The sequence below is a fragment of the Littorina saxatilis genome, linkage group LG14, assembly GCF_037325665.1.
Source record: "Littorina saxatilis isolate snail1 linkage group LG14, US_GU_Lsax_2.0, whole genome shotgun sequence".
NCBI classification, from domain to species: Eukaryota; Metazoa; Mollusca; class Gastropoda; order Littorinimorpha; family Littorinidae; genus Littorina; species Littorina saxatilis.
Genome location: NC_090258.1, coordinates 6010785 through 6024076, shown reverse-complemented (window position 1 = coordinate 6024076; position 13292 = coordinate 6010785). Strand labels below are relative to the sequence as shown.

Genomic DNA, 13292 nt, shown 5'->3' with positions numbered 1-13292 from the left:
ACAATTGACAAGTGGCTCTATCCCATCTCCCCCCTTTCCCCGTCGCGATATAACCTTCGTGGTTGAAAACGACGTTAAACACCAAATAAAGAAAGAAAGTGTTTCCTGTTGATGTGTGTTTCAAAGGCCTTTCATTTCCACTGCCTCTGATCGTTTATTTTTAATTTCCTATCACCAACGTTGTGCAACAAGGATTTTATTTTGCTGTTGATCATGATCAGCTCACCCCTTGATATTAATTTAACTTGCACTTTTACATTGTTGGTTTTGTTCAATGCATTTTTGTTGTTGATTGTTTTTGTTTTGTTAATGTTTTTTTACGCAAGTTGAAATACTCATTGCTGTGGTACCTGTATTTAGAGTAACCTTAGAGTGGCCCACTGGGTTTCTGATGCACTGGGCAATAGTGGATATTAGACTGACCTGGCCCATTGATTGATGTTGTGCCTGATTGGTTAGGTGCCCTCTCTACGCTGACCTGACCCCAATACCTCATCTTTGAAGTGTTGTTACGGACTAATCATTAGTTTTGAAATGACCCATTCATGTTGCGTTGAAGAATGGATTGGTCATATGACCCTCTCAATGCTAATTTGGCCCAAAACATCAGCCCTGAAGTGTTGTTATTAACTGACCCATTAGTTTTGAAATGACCCATTCATGTTGCGCTGAATAATGGATCTGGCCACAATTCCGCAGCTCTGAAGCGTCATAGACTGACCCATAAGTTTTGAAATGACCCATTCATGTTGTGCTGAATAATGGATTGGTCATTTGACCCTCTGTACGCTGACTGCCCATGGCCCACTCCCTGAATTAATTGTCTTGTTAACACTTCCAGAAGTGTCTTATTAACACTCCCTGAAGTGTCTTACCGGTATATTAACACTCCCTGAAGACTTGTTAACAACCCTGAAATGCATGTTGGATTGTGTTAGTCCTTTGCTGATGTCAAATGTTACCAAATGTTGCAAAGTTTCTTACCAGATATTAATTAGTTCACTACCAATTACTGTTAAGTTTGTTGCTAAGTATTAATTAGTTTGTCAGTGTTACCAAGTATTGCTAGGTTTGTTAGGAAGTTCATGTGTTGTTGAGTGCTGGTAGCTATAAGGTTATCAAAAGAGTGTGCATATGACATAAAAATACTTTCAGTTATTTTATTTTTAGATTTCTGAATTTATTTAGTCCTTGTTTCTTTGATTACTTAGAAAATGAAAATAGATTTTGTCACTTAGAAAGTGGGGACAAAAAAGAGATTGAAATTTGAAAATAAGAGTTATTTTGTAACAAAGTTTGTTCTCTTTCAACTGTCTGTGTTTGCATTGTCGGTTTAAAACGGTTGGAAATATTTTGGAAAATATTTGAATTAATCGTGTAAAGCATTGCTAGACTTTTGTTTTGATTAGTATTTGTTTTTCCCTCGGACTTTTTGTAGCCAGGTGTTGTTTAGCAGTTGTACAGTGATAGTCTGGTTCACCTGGTGTGGTTCTGCTGTGGATTTAGATTGTTGGTGACTGGTGGTACATGTATTTTGGAAAGAGAGATCTGTGAGGTGTTGGGGTTGAAACCTTGGTTAGCTTGAACTTTAGCATTGTAAATTCACAGCTCACAATCCAGTGGCATTTTTTACTTATTTTAGATGCAAGTCCCTGTAATCAAGCCAAAGAATATTTTTCATGAAATTATTTGCCGGGTTGAGCTCCAAACTAAAGCAGATTTAATTAATTTGGTCATTTGTTGACGAAAATGAAGAGAAAATGCATACAGGGTTGCCTCCCCTCCTTTGAAATGTCAGCTTTTCCTTCTAAAATGTATGTAAACGAAATGCATCCATTCCATGACTTCAAAGGTATCTAAGATGACTTGTTATGCTTACAAGGGCAGGTTCTGCAAAATTGAAGGCCTCTGAATTGTGAGCTATGAATTAACAACGCTAAAGTTCAACATTACCGAAACCTGGCTCCTGGTTGGCTGTGGGCTGTCCCTACAATGGGTGCATGAAGCATTACCTCCCTTGATAAGTAAATGAATAGGGTGCTTTTGTTGGTCAGATAGATGGGGTTTTTGGGTGTGTTTTTTCAAGGGATGGATTTTATGGAAAGATGCAGTGTTCCCCGGAAGATCGATTTTAGTAACCCCAAACTTACTGTAATACATGAAGAGTTTGTGTAACTCCCCTAAGTTTTGGGAGAGGTATAGGAATACCTTTTAACGTACAAAACACTCAGACACAGTCAACCACTCTTACTCTAATCACTGACTCCACAACCAGGCAACATTCAAACCAAAGTTTATTATTTACACACACGACAACACCGCATTCACATTCACATCCAATCACAATCGCTCAAAATCAAAGATAGATGAAGAAGGAAGAATTATCTTAAAGTTTAACAAAACAAATTGGCTATAAGAATTTATAACTTGATACTAAAAGAACTGTAAATATCCCTAAATATTACCACCTACCACCTTAATTCCCTGATCCCGAAAAATCAAGAAGTCTCTTTATAAATCTATCTCCACTCAAAATCCGCTTATCTTCACCTACAGTAATCAATTAACCCCGTTATTTATTAACTAACTATTATTTCTAACTTACATTTACACTAATACCTCGTGATAGGGACTACCAATGTTTCTGCTACACTGCCTTCAACCTTGATGCAAAAGATCAACGCCAAACGCAGCTACACATGAAACCCGTAGGCCCAGCCACCATTAATACTAATTAACTTAACTTTAAATAACAAAACCCTCAATTCTCTTCCACTTATTTCAACACAATAAATGGTACGAACATTAATTCATCAATAACACATTCACATTAATCCACCACGTAACAACCTTACTTCATAACAACAAATTACCATATCACTACATACGTTTCTCTTCGTGCGTAATGATCACGACGTTTCACAACCAAGTCCAGTTCACATTTCGCCGATCCACAAAATCAACGTCGCTCAAAGAAAACAATAAAGACACTCCAGATTAGTCCCGTTGAAATGTAAATAACCAGGCCTGGTACTAAGTTAATAACCTAATATTTAATTAATAGTCAATTTCTACCTAGTTTCCTCTAACACTTGCAAAATCTCTATGTCTTTAATGTGTTTAAACTCACTTATAGGTCACAATGCTTATTGAAGCCACAGCTGCATAACTCAAGGCACACAGATGCCATAATATATTCTTGTGCACATACTGCTCGTGGCAATAGAATGCCAGCACCTTCCACCACTTTACCCACTGACGGTGGGCCACCTCACCTCCACAGCTCACACTTGCGACACACCGGTGGTTAAACACCCCACCAACTAACACGCCTTCCTCCCGGGTATAGAGCCGGAAGCTTCTTGCACCCGGAAAATCATGCTGTCCCCTGTGTCGTTCGTCTCTCCTGGCTTGGACTCTCCCACAGCCCCGCTTCTATGCTTGAACGCTGTCGTAGGAACAAAAGCCAAGTATAACTACTTGTTCCTCCAACAATACTTAATTATCTCCCCTTATCCACCAAGTCCATAAATTAACTCTAACAACAATATTTCCCTCGTTTGACTTCCCATAATTTCCATTTTCATCGACTTACAAAGTCCCCTCTTTACTTAATTACTCATTAATTACCATAATTAACTACTTAATTAACCACTCTGGCCATCTCATCAAAGTTACTATTTAACTTTAACCAACATCATTATCAAAATACCAGAGTCCCAACATGACCAATTATGTAATAATTCTTACAATTTTCACTCCCTTAAATACCTCATTATAGTCTTTACTTTTATATAATTGTAAATACACCATCATCAATATAAATGTACAAAGTATTTACAACTCCCATTTCACAAAGTCAATACAACATGGCTGCCCCCATAATAAACAATTCCTATTCCATTATTTGACCCAACCATTCACAAGCAGCCCCTTCACAACAACGCCACTTCCCTCACCCCTTATGAATTTAAGTCATATTACATAGTGGCACCTCGTTCTTCCCTATTTCTCTACCCGTGATGACGTCACATATTTACAACCAACCCCCCCGTCTTCTGTCTTGACGGTGAACTCCCGTTTACACCTCCCGTACCTCGTGTTCACTTTTCCGTACTTGCACCTACTACACGACTCTTTCTCTGGAGTTAATGCTCTCTACCTTAAATTCACCCTCCATAAAATAAATCCTTCCCACACATAAGTTCACTCGCAGCAACTGCTGACACCTCTTTTCTTCTCTCCACCAGCCTACTAGCTCTCCACACTTCTTGCACAATAAAAACTGTCCACCCCCTTTCCCTCGTTTCCCATTCCCCCTCTCCCCTTTCTACCCCCGACACCCAACACATAAAATGACCCCAACCAAGGAAACTAAAAAACTAAACCTCTCTCATACACAAACACTACCGAACCAACAAATTTTGACCCTGAGCACGGAAGGAGAGAAAAACTACAGAATTTCAACACACCTTGCCGTTCGAGGATTGACCACCCGTAGAACCCTTGAAGCCACACCAAGACAGCTGGAACACAACTTGTCTCCGGGGTTGTATAAAACATCAACACGCCGGTCGGCCGGATAGAGCATTTACATCAACCATCCGTTCTCTTCACAGTTTTACACAGCAGTGACCTTCGAGCCTGTGACTCGTTCACGCACCACGCAACCCCACGTGCGTGAATACACTCCCGCGATTGGCTGTCCATATCCACGGACACACACCGAGTCACTGTATAGGCACCCATCTGAGCCAAAACCGCACGAACCCCATCTCATTCACGAATTACCAAATAAGTCATGGCTGGACTTGGGCAGAGTTTGTGACAAACCCCCCACCCAAGTACAAAACACCCTGTATTGAACCAAAAACCACACACCTCTGACCAATGCCAGGAATCCTAATACGTGTAATCAAACCACAACTCCCCTGAACTAAAACACTACACAACTCTACTGACATCCATGGACTTGCAACAGGATCCAGCCCACCAAAATCAGTCCATTTTGATGGTTCAATGCTCCCCACATCTGGCTACTCTTCCGAGCGACTGAGCAAGTCGGCCCCCACGTTGTCTCTTCCAGGAATCGCCTGGATGGTATACATGTAGGGTTGCAGAGCCAACGCCCACCGCATCAACCTCTTGTTGGTCGCCTTCAAACCCTCCAGGTACTCTAAGGGTTTGTGGTCGGACTGAATGCAGAAAGGTTTTCCGTAGAGGTACGGGCCAACTTCCGCACCCCCCACACCACCGCCAAGCACTCGCGCTCGATGGTACTGTAGTTACGCTCCGCTGGCAGCAACTTTTTGCTCGCACAGGCCACCATCTGCATCCCTTCCCCCTGGTCTTGGAGTAGCATCGCCCCCAACCCAACACCGGATGCATCTGTGCGAAGAGTGAAAGGCACGGAAAAATCCGGCAGCTTGCACACCGGCTCTGTGGATAACTTCACTTTCAGCGTATCAAGGGCCACCTGCATAGGCTTCGTCCATCTGACCTTGTTGGGCTGTGACTTCTTGGTTGCGTCTGTCAGCGGAAGTGCAATGTCCGCAAAACCCGGCACAAATCGACGGTAGAATCCGGCTAGTCCTAGGAAGGATCGGATCTGCCGCTTTGTTGTTGGCCTGGGCATCTTCGCTATCTTGTCCATCTTCCCTTCCTCGGGTTGAATCACTCCATTTCCCACCATGTGTCCCAGGTACTCCAGTCGTCTAAACCCCAAGTAACACTTGGATGGTCGAGCTGACAACGATGCTTCCTGCAGCCGCTGGAATAAAGCTCTGAGACACTCCAAATGACGCTCCACGGTTTCAGTTGCCACTAATATGTCGTCAATGAAATTGTCGATCTCGATCATGTCGAGAGGGCTCAACAGACTCCTCATCATCCTTGAAAAGATGGCTCCTGACGTCTTCAACCCAAACGGCATCACCGTCCACTGGTAACACCCCTGCGGTGTCGTGAATGCGGTCTTGGGCTTGTCTTCTGCCGCCATAGGGATCTGCCAGTATCCTTTTGCCAGATCTATCTTGGATAGATATTTCGCCTTGCTGAGCTTGGCGAACATGGCCTCCATGTTTGGCATAGGTTCGGCGTCAAACTCCACTATCTTGTTCAAACGGCGGTAGTCGGAGCAGAACCTCTTTTTCCCGTCTTTCTTCTCCACGATCACGATTGGAGAGCTGTATGGGGACACCGACGGTTCGATGACCCCCATCTTCAACATCGCGTCGACTTCTTTGGCGATAATGTCCCGCGTCGTGAATGGCAAGGGGAACTGACGGACTCTAACTGGTTCGTCATGCGCCAACCGCATGCTACACTCTGCCAGCGACGTCCTCCGTGGCAGATCCGTGATGACATCCTTGTTGTCCTTGAGGATTTCCTTGATCCCTATATGCAGTTCTGGCGTCTCTGGATCCAAGTGCACATCCTCGATCGTTTCCTCTGACGTCAGGGGTATCAACGGAATGTCTTCGTGAGATGACTGCACTGTTTCCCACTCCTCCCCTTCATCCACCACACACACCGTTGCTATCGCTGCCGGCCGCTCCACATACTTCTTCAGCATGTTGGCGTGGAACAATTTCTGCTTGGGCCCTATCCTGATGCGGTAGTCACACTCGCCCACTCTTTCCTCCACGACGTAGGGTCCTCGCCAAGCCATCTCCAACTTGTTTTTCTTGAGAGGCAGGAGTAGAAGAGCGCGATCTCCAGCCTCGAAGGTTCGGCGTTTGGCCCCGCGGTCGTAGTGCTTCTTCTGGCGCACTGCTTCCTCACACAGATGTTCCCTAGCAATTTTGCATGTTTCCTCTATTCGGTCCCGGAGGTTCAACACGTACTCGGACGCAGTCTGCGCTTCCTTCCCGTCTTCTCCTTCTTTTGTCCAGAGATCCCTCAAGATGGCCATGGGTCCCCTCACCGTACGGCCGTACAGCAACTCAAATGGGGAGAACCCAGTACTTTCCTGCGGAACCTCCCTGTATGCGAACAAGACACCTGGGATAAACCGATCCCATGTCTTAGGGTCCTCCACACACAATTTCTTGATCATGGCTTTCAATGTGCCATTAAACCTTTCAACCAAGCCGTTGCATTGCGCATGGTACGGCGTAGTGGTTCGTCCCTTGACGGCGAGCAACCGGTGAACTTCTCGCATGACGGCCCCGGTGAACTGTCCACCCTGGTCCGACAGGACCTCCTTGGGTATCCCCAACCTCGTCCACATAGTCCACAGCGCTTCAGCCACCTTCTCTGCCTCGATGGACTTAAGTGCCACAGCCTCGGGGTAGCGCGTCGCATAGTCCACCATCACCAGGATGAATCTCGCCCCACTGTCAGCTGCCGGCTTGATCGGCCCCACCAAATCCACCGCCACCTTCTCAAATGGAGCATTGGGCAGAGGCATTTGCCCAAGCGGCACTTTGGCAACTCGTCCCTTCGGCGTGACTTTTTGGCATCGGTCGCAGGACTGACAGTATCGTCGCACGTCTTCGCACAGGCCTGGCCAATAAAAATCTGCCCATAGACGTTCGCGGGTCTTCTTGGTTCCCAGATGTCCTGCCATGGGTGTGTCGTGGGCGAACTTGAGTAGTCCTTTCCTCAAGGATCTGGGAACGCATATTTGTGAACACTCCAATTTCTTCTCCCGATAAACCCTCTTTAGTATCCCACGAGACATCTTGAACTCCACCATGCCCTTTCCTGCTTGTATCTGTTTCCCTTCCTTCGCCAGTCGTTTTGCGCGCACTAGTGTTTCATCTTCCTGTTGCAAGACTTTCAGCTGATCCGGAGTCACTTGCAGCCCTTCAATCTGCACCACCACCACCGGTTTCACCGGCCGTGTACCTGCTTCAGCCTGTGCTCTGGTTGTCACTGCCGCACACAACGCCCGTCTGGGATACATCGATACTTCCACCCAGTCTCCGCTCGTAAGCTGGGCCAGGTTTCCCAGAAAAATGTCAGGCCTGATGTTGTCGTTCACGATGGCAAGAATCCTCTCACAGATGTACGGCGATTCTACGTCAACCCATGCTAAGGGATACGTCTTTGTGCAGTCTAAGTCGGCAAACTCTACGTGCACTGTCCCGCTGGTGTAATCCTCAGGCCTAACAAATGCAGCCTTTACCATGGTCTTGTCTGCCCCTGAATCACGTAGACTGATTGCGTCTCTCCCGTTAACCTTGCACCTTCCCATCGGCCGAAATGGAATTTTCTCGCAGTCTTTGCACAACGGCTCTGACGGCTCGGAAGATCTCGTCTGGTCATCTTGCTCGGTCGTCATGCAGGCGTTCGCGGTACACTCCCTGGCAATGTGTCCCGTCTTCTTGCACCTATGACATATCACCCGATTGTTGTATTCCCGATTCCAGTTCGTCTTTTTGTTCCTGCTGCCCTCTACTGGCCTCACTTGGCCCTCTGACTGCTCTGCCTGTTCCTCCGATCCCCCTCCGGTCTTGGTACCCCCGTTGCTTGTAGTCTTCTCCTTTTTCTTTTCCTCCTCGTCCATTTGGCCCCCGATGTTACGTTTTGCGTTGAACAATCTGGCGTCCCGTTTTGATTCCAAGTGAGTGAACGCTAACACCGCCGCTTCCTTGGCTGTAGCTGGCTTTTTATCGCTGACGTACTGGAACAGCTCACCCCGGAAATTTGCCATCAACTGTTCTCTCAGGATCAGGTCATACAGCCGGTCATAGTCTCCCGCACACTGTGACATCGCTATCCATTGATCCAACAGGGTCTGCAGCCGACGACTAAACTGTACAAAGTTCTCGTCCCCTTGCTTTGTGATGTTTCTGAATTCCCGGCGATAGTGTTCTGGAGTATGATGGAACTCTTCTAACAGCGCAACCTTGAGCATATCGTAGTCGCTGGCATCCTCGGGAGTCATCCGTAGATATGCTCTCTCTGCGCGACCCTTCAATTGGTCTGCTAATCGACCTGCCCATGTCGCCCTGCTCCACCTGTGTGTTGTCGCTGTTCGCTCGAAGTGGAGGAGGTAGTCGTCAATGTTGACAGAGTCATCACAGAAGGACATCTTTACCCGGTATTTGTCAAAACTCGGTTCTCTCTCATTCCCCCCTGTGCGCAGAGCTAACTCCTCTTTCCACCTCGCCTCACTTGCTTGCAGTTCCTCTTCCCGTATGCGACGCTCCTCCTGGCGTCGCTCTGCCTCATCTCTGCGCCGGACTTCTTCCTCTTGTCGTCGTGCTTCTTCTTTCCTTTCTTGGAACTCCCGTTCCTCTTTACGTCGGGCTTCTTCTTTCCTTTCTTGGAACTCCCATTCCTCTCTCCTTTGGGCCGCCTCATCCTTGCGTCGGGCTTCTTCTTCCTTGCGTCGAGCTTCTTCTTCCTTGCGTCGAGCTTCTTCTTTCTTTTCCTGAAGTTCACGTTCTTCTTTACGTCGGGCTTCTTCTTCCTTGCGTCGAGCTTCTTCTTCCTTGCGTCGAGCTTCTTCTTTCTTCTCCTGAAGTTCACGTTCCTCTTTACGTCGGGCTTCTTCTTCCTGGCGTCTGGCCTCTATCTCTTCCCTACGCTGGGCTGCTTCTGCTTGGCGTCGAGCTTCTTCTTTCTTCTCCTGAAGTTCTCGTTCCTCTTTGCGTTGTCGCCGCTCTTCCTTCCGCAACTTCGCCTGCGCCACTCTCTCCTCGACGATGGCCGCCTCCCTGCGCACTTGGGCCATCACAAACTGGGCCAACGTCGCCCCTTGCAAACCCAAGCTTTCACCCTGACTACGGAACCGTGCTAACTCCCTGTCTACCGACTCATCGTCAAACCCATTAGAACCTTGGACCATGATCGGCGACACTCCCCTTACAGCTTGACCCTCACCGTACCCCATCGCCAAACGCTGCGCCCCAACAGACCTCGTCCCCAACACTCCTGGCGTCCCCAAAGACCTCTCCATCCTCGGCGTAGAAACCGCACCCGGCATACCACCCGTAGCCAACAACGTCGCACCACCACTTGGTACAGTGAACCGAGGAGGGGTTACCACCAGGGATGCAGCCGCAGACGTCGCTGGAACCTTCTCCTCCATCCTAGCCGCCCGCCTCAACTGACGCTCATCCCGATCTGAATTCGACATCTCCTTGACAAACCAACCTCACCTTGACCCCAATTCCAAAATTGATCGCCCACAACAAACACGGACAGAATAATACAAAGCAACAACCACAATAGAACTTACCCAAACAGCTAGCTGACAACCTTGGTAGAGTGAGATCCGAGTGATCAGTTCGGACCCCAGGTGTGCTCAAACTCACTCGTTCTCTCTCCTTCCTCTACCGGGTCAAAATAGCCACCCAGGCTTAAAGCCTTTAAGTCGCCCGCCAACCGCCCACGCTAGTCCTCATTCATACCCTTTCACAACTGATTCACACGAGTCACGGCCCTTACTTCCCGATGCTATCTAAACCCTTCCTAATCCCCGAAATGAAACTCCTATCCCACCGCTGCCACCATTGTAACTCCCCTAAGTTTTGGGAGAGGTATAGGAATACCTTTTAACGTACAAAACACTCAGACACAGTCAACCACTCTTACTCTAATCACTGACTCCACAACCAGGCAACATTCAAACCAAAGTTTATTATTTACACACACGACAACACCGCATTCACATTCACATCCAATCACAATCGCTCAAAATCAAAGATAGATGAAGAAGGAAGAATTATCTTAAAGTTTAACAAAACAAATTGGCTATAAGAATTTATAACTTGATACTAAAAGAACTGTAAATATCCCTAAATATTACCACCTACCACCTTAATTCCCTGATCCCGAAAAATCAAGAAGTCTCTTTATAAATCTATCTCAACTCAAAATCCGCTTATCTTCACCTACAGTAATCAATTAACCCCGTTATTTATTAACTAACTATTATTTCTAACTTACATTTACACTAATACCTCGTGATAGGGACTACCAACGTTTCTGCTACACTGCCTTCAACCTTGATGCAAAAGATCAACGCCAAACGCAGCTACACATGAAACCAGTAGGCCCAGCCACCATTAATACTAATTAACTTAACTTTAAATAACAAAACCCTCAATTCTCTTCCACTTATTTCAACACAATAAATGGTACGAACATTAATTCATCAATAACACATTCACATTAATCCACCACGTAACAACCTTACTTCATAACAACGAATTACCATATCACTACATACTTTTCTCTTCGTGCGTAATGATCACGACGTTTCACAACCAAGTCCAGTTCACATTTCGCCGATCCACCAAATCAACGTCGCTCAACGAAAACAATAAAGACACTCCAGATTAGTCCCGTTGAAATGTAAATAACCAGGCCTGGTACTAAGTTAATAACCTAATATTTAATTAATAGTCAATTTCTACCTAGTTTCCTCTAACACTTGCAAAATCTCTATGTCTTTAATGTGTTTAAACTCACTTATAGGTCACAATGCTTAATGAAGCCACAGCTGCATAACTCAAGGCACACAGATGTCATAATATATTCTTGTGCACAAACTGCTCGTGGCAATAGAATGCCAGCACCTTCCACCACTTTACTCACTGACGGTGGGCCACCTCACCTCCACAGCTCACACTTGCGACACACCGGTGGTCAAACACCCCACCACTAACACGCCTTCCTCCCGGGTATAGAGCCGGAAGCTTCTTGCACCCGGAAACTCATGCTGTCCCCTGTGTCGTTCGTCTCTCCTGGCTTGGACTCTCCCACAGCCCCGCTTCTATGCTTGAACGCTGTCGTAGGAACAAAAGCCAAGTATAACTACTTGTTCCTCCAACAATACTTAATTATCTCCCCTTATCCACCAAGTCCATAAATTAACTCTAACACCAATATTTCCCTCGTTTGACTTCCCATAATCTCCATTTTCATCGACTTACAAAGTCCCCTCTTTACTTAATTACTCATTAATTACCATAATTAACTACTTAATTAACCACTCTGGCCATCTCATCAAAGTTACTATTTAACTTTAACCAACATCATTATCAAAATACCAGAGTCCCAACATGACCAATTATGTAATAATTCTTACAATTTTCACTCCCTTAAATACCTAATTATAGTCTTTACTTTTATATAATTGTAAATACACCATCATCAATATAAATGTACAAAGTATTTACAACTCCCATTTCACAAAGTCAATACAACATGGCTGCCCCCATAATAAACAATTCCTATTCCATTATTTGACCCAACCATTCACAAGCAGCCCCTTCACAACAACGCCACTTCCCTCACCCCTTATGAATTTAAGTCATATTACATAGTGGCACCTCGTTCTTCCCTATTTCTCTACCCGTGATGACGTCACATATTTACAACCAACCCCCCCGTCTTCTGTCTTGACGGTGAACTCCCGTTTACACCTCCCGTACCTCGTGTTCACTTTTCCGTACTTGCACCTACTACACGACTCTTTCTCTGGAGTTAACGCTCTCTACCTTAAATTCACCCTCCATAAAATAAATCCTTCCCACACATAAGTTCACTCGCAGCAACTGCTGACACCTCTTTTCTTCTCTCCACCAGCCTACTCGCTCTCCACACTTCTTGCACAATAAAAACTGTCCACCCCCTTTCCCTTGTTTCCCATTCCCCCTCTCCCCTTTCTACCCCCGACACCCAACACATAAAATGACCCCAACCAAGGAAACTAAAAAACTAAACCTCTCTCATACACAAACACTACCGAACCAACAAATTTTGACCCTGAGCACGGAAGGAGAGAAAAACTACAGAATTTCAACACACCTTGCCGTTCGAGGATTGACCACCCGTAGAACCCTTGAAGCCACACCAAGACAGCTGGAACACAACTTGTCTCCGGGGTTGTATAAAACAACAACACGCCGGTCGGCCGGATAGAGCATTCACAACAACCATCCGTTCTCTTCACAGTTTTACACAGCAGTGACCTTCGAGCCTGTGACTCGTTCACGCACCACACAACACCACGTGCGTGTATACACTCCCGCGATTGGCTGTCCATATCCACGGACACACACCGAGTCACTGTATAGGCACCCATCTGAGCCAAAACCGCACGAACCCCATCTCATTCACGAATTACCAAATAAGTCATGGCTGGACTTGGGCAGAGTTTGTGACAGTTTGTCATTTTATTTTGACCACCTGGCAGCAGTAAGAGCTTACCTTTTCTCACGAATCTATCAGTCAAAATCAGAGCATGTAAGCCTTTTTTGGCAGGTCGTTTGGGTGCACAAAATGGGAAGGACATAATTTTGTATGTTTGGAAACTACAGATTTTCTCTTAA

General features: G+C 45.9%; 1 protein-coding gene across 3 annotated transcripts in view; it reads left to right on the top strand.

Moving 5' to 3' along the window:
* LOC138946992 (uncharacterized) overlaps positions 1 to 13292 on the top strand; it is a 54700-nt gene that overhangs the window by 27191 nt on the left and 14217 nt on the right. The window lies entirely within an intron of this gene.